The 12,127-nt window shown below is 41.6% G+C and overlaps 1 long non-coding RNA gene across 1 annotated transcript; it reads left to right on the top strand.

The window, feature by feature from the left end:
- Window positions 1-252: 252 nt before the first annotated feature.
- LOC112947889 lies at window positions 253-9,750 on the top strand. The gene is made up of 2 exons (XR_003249493.1): window positions 253-422; window positions 9,184-9,750. It is a non-coding gene; the product is annotated as an uncharacterized LOC112947889 (long non-coding RNA).
- Window positions 9,751-12,127: the final 2,377 nt, after the last annotated feature.

A 12,127-nucleotide genomic window follows, 5' to 3' on the forward strand; every position in this document is an offset into this window, starting at 1 on the left:
AGAGCTGCTTCCATAGGGCTGGATGTCATTTATGGTTGTGCGTGCCCAACATGCATCATGATCATCTGSCACCAGGCAGTGGAGCAAATCCTGAATGCAAATCGTGGTGCTCTGTCTAAACAGGCCTTAATGGCCTTTACGAGCCTCACCTGGAGGCCCAGCCTGGCCATACTGGTGCCTGCCTCCGTGAGCCTATATCAGTGCTGGTCTCTAGTCTTGCTCCCCTTTAATTGGGAGGTTCTGGACTTGTGAGGTGCCATCCAGGCTTCACCTTGGATCTACCCCATTGCCACCAACTGGCCTGGTGACCTGGACTGTCCAGCTCCTTCACCCTGGTTGATGAGACAACTGACAGCAGAGCTACTTGCTCAAGTCAGTGTAAGAAATATCATCCTTGAGCCCTGGAGGAGTTCAAACAGCAGGTAAGGTGTTACTTGTGTAATCCTGAACGTCTTTCCTAACTGTAAATGTAAGCTAAGCCGTGGATCTGAGCATCCAAATCTCTCTGCTCAGCCCAGGAAAGGTCCTGCCCTTATTTTTACTGTTCATTTCACTGGGCTCGCTCTGCGTTCCCAGGKGAGGAGAGCAGGGTTTTCCCTAGAGGAAGCTGCCCTGTCCCTGCTTTCACTGGTGCCAGAGCAGGGAGAGCTGGGCCATTAGTGCCCACAGGAGAGCGATCCATCAATTGTGTTTAATGCTGCTCATTAGGTAAATAGCATCGAGAGGGTGCATGGATTTAATTCTGTTACTCCCAAATAAGTAGTGTTGATATATTAGCATATATAAATTATAGGTTTCTCCAGGGAGCTTTGCTTCTATAATGACCTTAGTGCATTACTTGCATCTCTGGAACCTTTTCTCTTTGATGATTCCCCTTCCCCCRCCTTCTTTCTATCATCTTTCATATCACGGTCATCTTCTGAAGGCTTTGCTGCAGTACTCACACAGGAGCCAGGCACACGGACAGGGGCCAATGCGGCAGATCAGCCTAACAAATCACATGCAGTCTATACCCCTGGTTGTAAATATCGATAGTATAGACAGGACTGAGCTCTTGTGGTTTAGCTGCTCTTCACTGCTCAGGGAGGCAGCCTGCTAGCTGTGGATTTTATCAGAGCCCCCCATGCCGGAGCAGTGGAGGCTTTGCAGGCAATTAAAGGTGTCCTGGAAGTCATGAGATACAGGAATGTGTTGTCCATCATGCTGTGTCCTTCTCAACTCAAGAAGTTCCCGTAAAGCTCAAGTTTATGGCCTTCTGCTGCCCTGTAAGGGACTCAAAAGCTGACCTTCTACTAGTGCTTTGGAATTGGTTTAGTTGGAATAATTCAGGGAGATGCATGTTCTTGCCTCTGAGTCAGATCAGAAGTTTGGTGATTCCAACCAACGTGCATTTTTCTATGTTTTTCCTCTCTCTCTCTCTCTTTTTTTTTTTTTTTTTTTCTTTCTCCTCTCTATATTGAGCAAGGAGAGTTGATGTGATGTTCTTGAAACAGGGGGAGGACAAAACGATATTTTGCCATCTGGTTTGGGTTTGTCATCTCGGATTTCTTTCAAATACTTTAGGTGTGTGACCACCTACCTGACATATCAGGAAAGGCTACTGAGCTGTGTGTTATTCCTTCAAATGTTACTCTATCCTAAAACCACAGTTACTTTAAAATAAAGAACAGACTCTCAAACAGTGCTAGTGCAAAAGGTGGTTGGTTCTGATTTCTCTTAAGTCGTTAATTTAATTGAATTTTACAGGTTGCTTAACCTCCAACAGCGCCAAACGCTACTGTTTTCCACACTTGCTTTGATACTAGAATTATTGCTATTAATTATGATTTTTTATGTAGGTTTCTGGCAGTGAGGACATCCTCATGCTCACTTGCCTCCTAACTGACCTTGYGAAGAGTTTTGCTCTTTATTTGTCTCTGTTACTCTCAAGTGTAAATCTTCCATTTATATTTAGAGTTATTGTGTTGTCTTTTATAAAATTAAGTTAGAAAGGTAATATGGTGAATGAAATATGTGTTCTACTAATGTATGCTTCATTGGGGGGCAGCTGAGAATGAGGAGTAAAGCATTATAACCAATTATAGCCACAGAGCTGAATAATTTTAAGGCTTTACTCCACAGTTCTGTACAGTTCCCAACTTGGCTTACTACTAAATTCTTCCTCCCCTTACGTGGCTTGATTTGCACAGGTAGAAAGCTCTGTTTGCCAGTGTAATGGATGTGAGCTCGCTGGAGTGTTAAAGCAGAGTTTGGGATTAYATTTACATTTGGTTGCTCGCAATGTGCTTTAGCTGTGGTTTTTCTCTATGTACCTATGAATTGGGTAATATTCATACAGACGAGACAGTCTGTTCCAATTTGTTGCATATTTTTTATTTTTTTTAATATTCATGCCTTGTACTTTCCCTATGGCATTTGCTGCTCCCGTGGAGTCTTTGAGATGCACTTGCTGCATGTTCACGGCCCCAGGACAGTCATCATGCAACAATATTGGCCTAAAAGGACAATTGTGGTTTACAGGATGCTGAGAGCTACATCATCACGGTTATAACGTGTCTAATAAATGATGATTTAGCTCTGGTGCTTTTCGGGTGTAGAGCTCAGTGTGCTCTCCAGCAGAGAATAATTATCTTTACTCCTACTGCACAGATGGAGAAATGAACACCTGGACCATGAAAGCTTCTTGCCTAGTTTGGCACAGCTGGGCGTAGCATCCAGGACCTAYCCAGGGAATAGCAACTAGGACCTACCCATTGGCCTACACTAACTAGTCATGAGATGCATATCCTCTGCTTAGGAAAACCACCACTCTGGGTATGAATGTACTGGTTGGTTGGCAATGCTCACGTTGCCTTGAGTTACCTCTTGATGCATTTTCCTGTATGACCCAGAGTGTGCATCGACCAGGAGTAACAGCTCTTGCAAAGATGCGTCACTGGACAGACACCCACAAAGAACCAATGTAAAGTAATTCCCCAAAAATTGCTGACTTGGAAAAATACTGTCAAAATGCAGTGGTAATCTGGGTAGGATTCAGGCTTGCCTATATGAATGCAGAGTCTTAAGCATTGGACTTGGGGGTGTGTTTATGAATGGAAACTCCTCTTTGCTCTGTTGGTCTCTGTTCWGTCCACCTGGGAAGAAGTGGGATAATCAATGGGATTTGAATGGATCCTGTCTAATTGCCAAAGAACATAGTAAGTCTTGTTCAAAATCCTATGCGGATCTATAACCTCCTACTTTATTTTCCAATATACTTATCTTTTGTGATAGGAAAGGGACCTAAAGAACAAATGTGCATTATTTACATGCCCTGACCTTTGGAATTATATTGCATAAAGGCAAGAGATAAACATCATCCTACTTCTTCTGATCACCTTTAATTTCCCAGATGTCCTGCATATTCCCAAACAGTACTTCTTATTTGGAAAGAATTAGATTTTGAATTACAACGATTCATCTCCTTTGTTGCATTTCTAATTTTTTAATTAGATTCAGAGAGACGTGAGGTAACTGACTGATACAAACATCAGATGACTAAATCTGTATGGTTCAGCGTTGGGTCTGGCTTCAAAACACAAGGTGACTTGTGCAAGTTCTCACTCCTGATTAGTAGTTTATATGGTAAACAAGATAGAAGAGCTACTTGTTAAAGGTCATTTTTGAAAGTTTGGATACTGAATTCTTTTTGCATAATTTTCTTGATCTATAAATTTATTGTTGAAGGTATTGAAGAGAAAAAAAAAACAGATTTTTATTGTATTCTGATTAGGAATGGTATAAAAATAGAAGTCCCGGGAGAATATAGAGAACAAACCTATGAGCCTAGCTTTTTCAAAGGGTCAGTTCCAAAGCATCAGCTGTGTTATTTTAAGGGATTCTTCCTACTTGTCAGCAGAGGAATAATAGCCATTTGGTCCTAGGAGTATAGTTTAAACTAACAATGCATGTCTGAGTTCACTTTCTGAAGACAGGTCAAAGGCTTATAAAACTGCTCATGAAGGGCAGGTAAGAGGTTGTCCCATGTAGGTAAATCATCAGTAAACCTTATATGTTATGCTAGTAATGACTATAGCTTTGTGATGTAATCTTGATTCTTTTTGGACCAAGTTGACTTGGAGTGTTGCCCAATTCACACTTCTAGCTACATTTATGTTGGGCTTTGTGGCCTACTGCTTTGCCATGGGTCTGTGTCCTTGCAGATCAAGGTGTTTATGGCACAAACCTGAACTGTCAGTATGTAATTCTGCAGGAGAGCTATTTTCAATACTCTCATGCAAATGCAAGAGCTGAAGGGGCCATTTCTCACAGAAGAAGCCAGCTTCGTGCAAGCTCTAGGTTGGGAATGGTCCTAGGCTGATGCCAGCTTCCAGGCTGTGGAAGTTGGTCTGCATCAGGAGCGTTGGCAGCAGGGCAGGGAGGGGATCCTGATCCTGCCCCTCTGCTCAGCGCTGGGGAGGCCAAACCTGGAGCACTGGGGGCAGCTCTGGGCTCCCCAGGACGAGAGGGATGTGGAGCTGCTGGAGAGGGGCCAGGGGCAGTGGGTGCCAGTTAGAGCCCAGGCAGCTCCATGTGGAGCTTCCATGGGGAAGAACTTGTTTGGGGTGAGGGTGCCCAGCCCTGGCCCAGGCTGCCCAGGGAGGCTGCGGAGGCTCCTGCTCTGCAGATCTGCCAACCCGCCGGGATGTGACCGGGTGTCCCGAGCTCTGGGTGTCCCTGTGGAGCAGGGGGTTGGACTGGTTGTTCCCGAGAGGTCCCTTCCAACCCCAACCATCCTGGGATTCTGTTATGCCTGGGATGTGCTTAGAAGAYGTGAGTGCCTAGGACAGAGCTGAGCTCAGAACTGTTTCAATGCCTTAATGCCAAAGACGACAGCGTTTCAGTGCCTGGAGACATTTAATTTCCTCTAATAAACACAGTGAAGTTGGCAGTTCTGGATTCCAGTAAGCCGGTGTTAGCACGCATGTAAGAAAAAAGAATAATCCAGAAGTTTATACTTTTTTCTCCAGGAGGAAGAAAGAGTTAAAAAAAAAAGTCTGTCTACAGATGGAAAATAGGAATCTATCTACTGAAATTGATACATATCCAGATACTTTTTGCAGAAAAAGCTAATATAATTACTGGAAATAGTAGAAGGCATTAAATTTGGGGATTTTTTTGCATACATATTGTTTTGGGCTATCCATAACTCTTTTGAAATGAAATGCATGCGTTTGGACATTGAGTGCTGAAAAAAATACTGTTAAAATCWTTTTTTTCTGTGGGAATTTATACATGTTAGTGAGCTTTTATGATTCTTCTACCCGTCTGCTGTTATCTACACTAAATTGCAAGGGAATGCCCACAGAATTATGAACTAATAGTTCAATTCATCTGCAGTCTGACTAGTCCCATTTTTGAGTTTCAGGTAAGTGTGGGGAAGGAGAAAGCAGTSAAGGGACAGAGCTTTGCAGCTAAGATCCTGACTTAATGAAATCCTAAGCTCGATTGGACTTTGAGAGTTTTATTGTTATATATGTACCTGTCATAGACAGAACGATGGTGGTTTTTTATTTTTGTTTTTTCTTTTTAAGAGAGAAATAACCGTTTTTTGATTTTATGTAGTCAGCTTTAATGAGAGTCTCAGGGAAGTTTGTCTTGGCACACTGACTCCTAAGATATTTGAGAATTATGAAGCTGTAAGTGGCCCTAGCAACATCTTAAAAGCAAAAAATTGCTGCACACCGAAGAAAAATGAAATAATGTGCTGAATCCCTCTTTAAGATTTAAGAGAGAGCCTATTTCATCCAAGTCTGGACATCCAAATATTAGGTTTTAAAGTCTGATCTCATCCCCCTCTGCTCATTTTAAAGTCAGGGTAAGGAAGCAGCCACATAAAGAAGGTGAATCATCTAGAGAGATGCCCACCTGATTTGCCATCTGGCAGGGCCTGTTTCTCTCCACTGCATATAAAAGGCACGTGAGATGACTGGCTTGCACTTATTTCTGACTTTTCRTGTCTGATCTTCAAATAATATTGACTGTTCCTATATGTCTATCAAAAAAAAAAACCCTAAAATTGTCTTATGGATTTTTTTAAAAAGTGACTAATTTGGTTTTTGATTTATTTTTATTTTTTCAAGAGCAGAAAGCAGATTTAAGCGTATATAATTTGTAAGCTCCCTTTCTATTAATGTGAATAATGCCCATTTAAATCCCTGAAGATGGGGGCTTGGAAATCCTCCTAAACCCTGGGAATGAATAGCATAGGATGGTGCTAAAAAATGATGATGAATGGTGTGCAAAAAMCATTGTAATCAATGGTAACCCCTGCAGACCTGGCCTGCAAAGGTCATACCTAGGTCCTGAGCTGGGCTTTCAGCAGGTTGCTTTGCTGATGCACCAAGCAGGCATAACCAAAGGATCTAGAAATCTTTGAGGAGATTTCTCCATGGTAGAAAAGAATCCTTTCTGGGTTTATATTTTTAATGCACTTATTTTTTTCTGGATTGGGGTATTTCAGAGTCCTCCATAAAATGTTGCATTCGGAAAAGCGATAGGGTGGATTTCTGTCATGCAGGTGGGAACTCCTCATCCTCCTTCCAATTTTGTGTTGTCACATCAACAGGGCTCCTCTTTTCTCTCCTCCACRGCCCTACATTTATCCAGGATAGGCTGATACACGCCTCGAGCATGAGGGAAAGCATCACTAGACCCACAACATGAAGATAAAACCAGGCTTTGCCTTCTGCATGCACAGAGGAGCAGTCTAGGAAACGTTCAGAAAGGAAATGGTTCAATTCCTGTTGTTTGCAGCAGGAGAAAGAGGAAAATATTGTAAAATCTCCAATTAAAAAATTAAATTTTTTTAAGCAAGCAGTTAACTGCCCTAACAGCCTTTTAGAAAGTCTCTGCTTTCTAAAGCAGATTTAGAAAGCTTCTGCTTTCTAAAGGTTGTATGATTCATATGCAGCTCTTTGACTTAAAACGTCTATGGGTGGAAGATACTCACTAGGTGCAGGCGGTGCTGAACTACATAAAAGAAAATATTTTTATTAATCCATCACTATTTTAAAGAAACTCTCAGGGAATGCCTGCCTTTGTTCTGGCTTTTTCTGGTGCTCAGATAGTTTTAATGTGTCACACTAATCCTCTACCGACTAAATCTTTATTAACTTACCATGACGATGCAGGCGTCTGTAATTTAGAAGCGGCAGGAAGCACACTTTTGACCAATTAGCTGATCCTCACTRTGGCACTGGGCTGCAATTTCACTTTTGGAAAAAGAAATAGTATCTTATTTATTTATTTTTGCTCAATTTCATTTTACTTGCTGATTTTCTTTCAGCGCAACATTTATTTTTTTTTCCCCTTTGTGGAGGTGGGGAAGTTGGCAAGAAGCATTAATGGCCCTAGAACCACTCGGCTGCTTTTGCAAAGTGTAGTTTAGGCTCTTGTGCACCTGCCCGTCCTAAATGAACCCGTCACTGTCAACTTGTCAGCCTCAAGGCTGATACTTTGACGTGCAGTTTGGGTAACATCGATTCATTTTTCTGCTTTATTAGCCTTTTTCAGTGGCGTTAATGCCTCTTCCAAGATGCTGAGCCTTGTACATACAGGMGATAGAGGCTTTGTCAGGTGCAGCCATTCCCAAATACCTATGCAAGGAAACCTCTGTTCACATGCAGGCTTTCAAATGGCAAATAAAAATAGCAGAATATGGTGCAAAAGCAAAAAGGCGAGTGAGAACCAGTGTGCTTGAATATTGCTTTGCAATCTTTATTGCAAGCTGCTCTGATGCTCGGGTGTCTTAAACACGTGGCTGCGAATGGAGCCTGCTCCCCAAGCCTTTGGGGCCCGCCAGCAGCACAGCCCTGCCTGCTGCTCSTAAGAAGTGCAGAAAACGCCCGAGGAAACGGCAGTCTCTTCTGGTGTTAGACCCTACCTTAGCTCACCCACCTGCCACGTCAGGTGCAAGGAGCTAAAGAAAAGCCCTTGGCTGTACATGATTAACACTATTGATCCTACGATATTTAGGAGCAGGCATGCATATTTTTAGGTGACATTTGCACCTTTTCCTTAAYGCTTTGCATATAGATTGCAACCTGTTTCATTTCTGGTTCTTTTCCTATTTTTCTAAACCTTATCATGGACCGTGGCAATGAGTGAGGTATGGACAAAAGCATATAATTTTGTGACTCAAGCCAGTGAGGCATAACTGCTTTTGGAAGTATTTTAATTTCAAAGAGAATTTGATGATGGCATTAGCTGTCTCTGTGATTCTAAAATTGTTCCAAAATGCAAAGATTTATTTAAAGCTTCCTTAACTACACCGTAAAGTGATACCCCCCCCCCCAGTTTTCTCATTCAAAAAGAAAAACTCCTACTCATGTCATGTTTTGGATTTCCCTGTTTTCTGTGTACGTTATATTTAATTTCCCATTCTTGCAATGYGCTGCTGATGGGAAGATCCAAGTTTGCTGTCAGAACCCACAGTCAAAAGCGGGCTGCCAAAGAGTCTTTGTTTCTACACATCTGGACAATCAGCAGCTTGCACCCTTTTTAATTCTTCTTACATTAAACTAAATGTAGTGGAAGTAAATTTTCTAATATTGCACAGCAGATATTGTACTTAAAGCTTAAAAGGTATTTTAATCTTTCTTTAAAAGGTATTTTAATCTTTTTTTATGGATTCAATGTGAAAGAGWTTCACAATACTGAGATATTTATGACATTTCTAAAAACAGCTGTGTTTTACATGGAACTTAAATATTATGTCTGACATCTCTGCTGGAGTCTTATGTGCCACTGTAACATCAGCTTCATAAACTTGGAACTCAGTAACCTTCCAAGGTCATWGTCCATATCGATCACTCATGGTAATATATATGCTCCACAGAGATGGTGCTTAAGGATTTTTTACATTTTTTTTCCTATTTTAAGGAGATGATAATATCTTTTCTTCTAGCATTCATTCATTCTGCTGTCCCAGGCTGTGTTAGCTGTCAGCTGGCTGGCACAGGGCAGCATTAACTATTCCCATAAAGTGACTGTAGCTTTTGGTCGAGCTTTTTAATCTCTACATAACCTTGATGCCCAAAAGGCTGAAATCCACGCTGAAAAATCCTCAGTGCCTTATCAGTCATCTTGGGCAATTTCAAGCTGCCGTAGCCCTGTCTAACCACGTTTCACCTTCAATTGCAGCGCCGATCGTCACGTTGGGCAGCAAAATCCTGGGCTCAGCAGTGTCTTCATCCCTTGTGTGGGTCTGCGAGGACTTGCTGGCTGCTGCTTCCTGACACGTCTCATTTTGAGTGATGAAAACCCATTGCCCAATTCATGAACTCCATAAAACCAGGCATTTATATGATGTATATTTATAGGAGCTGTTGTAATCACTCTTGATATTAATAACTTTTTCCAAGACAAATGGTCCTGAGGATCAGTGTCTGTGGTGGTGATGGGTAGGTGTATTTTAAGGTGGCAAAGAGCTGGCGTTATAGGATTATGGCAGTGATTGGTTGCCCTGTTTATTGTTCRGATAAGTACATATGCATGAATAACTATGTATTTCATCATTCTTCTGTTGCTATTGTGAAAAAGGCACTTGGGTCAGGGCATTTTTGTGTAAATACATATAGCCTTCAAGGGAATACTTGTATGGATACAGGTTAGTTAAGCAATTCTTTGCTGTTTTTAGTTGTGCGAAACAGTATGGCTATAGAATTTGTATTGAGCGGTGAGTGAGGACATCTGTGTAACAATTCTGATTAGTGGAAAGGGAATATAAGATTTCAATTTCAGTGCAAACATTGCTGCAGCATCTCCTGTTGGTGTGATGGACCTCTGTTCATGAGGAAGTCATTAGCTCTTTATGCAGCACTGAGCATTTGATTAGGAATTAAGTGCGTAAAAAGCATCTCTTTTTAAAAAAGAATGACCTTAAACAATTTATATCRTTGCATAAACAAACTCTCTTTAAARAAGCATTTTTTTCTTAAATGTGAAATATTAAGATGCAGGTTCTGTGCGTGTTGCAAGGGAACTTGATAGTGTGTGAAATTAAAGCTACAGGCAATTGAATTATTGATAGAAAATCAAATAGTACATTTTGCAGTTGTATAACACCTCACATGTAGATGGTTTTTCTTTAATAAATTTATCACAATATGCCTGAATACACTCGGTGGAATGCACTTGTGCTCCGTCTTTGGGGACGATGAGAACCCACCTGAAAGCTGCCCTGAGCAACCTGCTCCAGGGGACCCTGCCTTGAGCAGCGGGTCRGACTAGACGGTCTCCAGAGGTGCCTTCCCACCTGAAGCTGCTCTGCTCCTGTGAAACAACTGCTGTGCAGCCCAGATTTCAGAGGAAAAATACATCCTGCATCTCTCTAAGAGAATATCAAAAAATACTACCACTAATCATGAAAAATACGACTGCATTGGGTTGGGGAGGAGGGGAAGAGTGAATCAGCATGAAGTGGGATTCACATTTATTTTTTGTCTTGCAGCTSTCTCCCATTGCATTCTGCATGGGCTCTAAATACAGGGAGCTCTCCTCTTTATTGCAAGTGGCAGAGTGAAATCTTTCCCAGATTCTGAGTGACAAATTCTATCTTCCTGGATCCTTGGGCATTTGGGCTTGGAATTTGGGCTCTGGATCAAGTCTTTGTGTCTTAAACACACTATGCTATGTAATATAAATTTCTGCCTGTGGTAATTTGCACTCTAAACAGGCAAAACAAACCAAGATGGGAAGTAACAAAGAATTTCTTTCCTCCTACAGTCTGGTCCACTGTAGCCACTATGGAAATAACCCAAGGTCATATCGAAAGGCTGAGATGAAATTTAACCTTTGTCTCATAAGAGAGTCTTTCCCTTAGATGTAAGACTAACCATTCCTGACAGTGGTGGCTTATCTGTAAGAAACCTGCTAGTTTCTCACTGACAAAAACAGTTCTTACTGATCAAGGCAGTTCAAAGGGATTTGATTATAAATTCTCTGATCTATCAATAGAGAGGCGCATGTATAGAATAAAGCGCTCATATTTAGAATAAAAATTTAATAGGTATCATCAAACTTATTTTTTTTTCCTCCTCTGAGTTTCCCTCAATTCCCAGCCGTAAATCCCCTCTCGTCCAGCTTGGTGCAAAGCTAAAGTCATAACGTGGRAGGTACCACAAGGACAGACCGTGCAGGAGCTCCGTCAGCAGACAYGTCAGCTGCACTGCAAGCGCATCTGTAATAGTCATGCGATTAGGCATGCACAATTATGTGATTAGGGGGTGGGAAATGGAGCTTGTAAGTTTTAGCAGGCAAAATAGTAAATATACTGGGGGCTTAACATGGAAAACTAGTGTAGCTTATTTGCTGATGTAAGCTTATGTRAGGGAGATGGAGATAAAAGGCCAAGCTGTTCTCCCTTTCCTCAGGAGTGGTCTAATGCTGATACCTTTGGAAAGGTTTGGCTGAATTTCTGGATCCCTGTGCCAGAAAGAACTTCTTCCAATAAAAACAGGAATTTAACACTTTTTGAAAGATTAGTGAGCCTTTCGAACACTGTTATCTCCGATAGCCACATCTAAATACATGGGGTATTTCTAAATAATCCCTAAATTATGGTTTAGTTACGGTTTTCCCTGGTGCAGCGAAACGCGGTGCAAGTTTAAGATAGGGTGTTTGTTGCAGTGTGCTGGAGAAAAGGCACGCTTGGGTGACGTGCAATTCCAAGTGCCCTCGCTCCGGCGATGGATCTGAGCGTGGGAGGGTAGGAATGAAGCTGCAAATGGGTGCTGTTTGTGGGGCATTTGCGAAGGAGCCTSATGGAATCTGAGAGGGAATCATTAGTTAAACTTGGCTCTACTGAGTTTGGAATATATATATATATATATGTATATGCAAGATGCTCCCACAGGACTCTYCTGCAGCTATTTCTGTTAAGCCAGGGAAGTCTGAAAGGATTTTGTTTTTACTGGCACGCWCAGTACTGTAAGCCTTGCATTTCCAGGTATTTCTTAGATGCGCTTTTGCTAGCGGAGTAGGTAAGTCTCTATAATCTTTAGAATGTCTTAATTGTCTTATTGCTAAATAATAGCATCAATGTCCCACTGTAAATACAGCAAATAATATCTTTCTGAAGTGCTCT

This window comes from Nothoprocta perdicaria, unplaced genomic scaffold (assembly GCF_003342845.1).
Source record: "Nothoprocta perdicaria isolate Ctin4 unplaced genomic scaffold, notPer1 scaffold_10, whole genome shotgun sequence".
Taxonomy (NCBI): domain Eukaryota; kingdom Metazoa; phylum Chordata; class Aves; order Tinamiformes; family Tinamidae; genus Nothoprocta; species Nothoprocta perdicaria.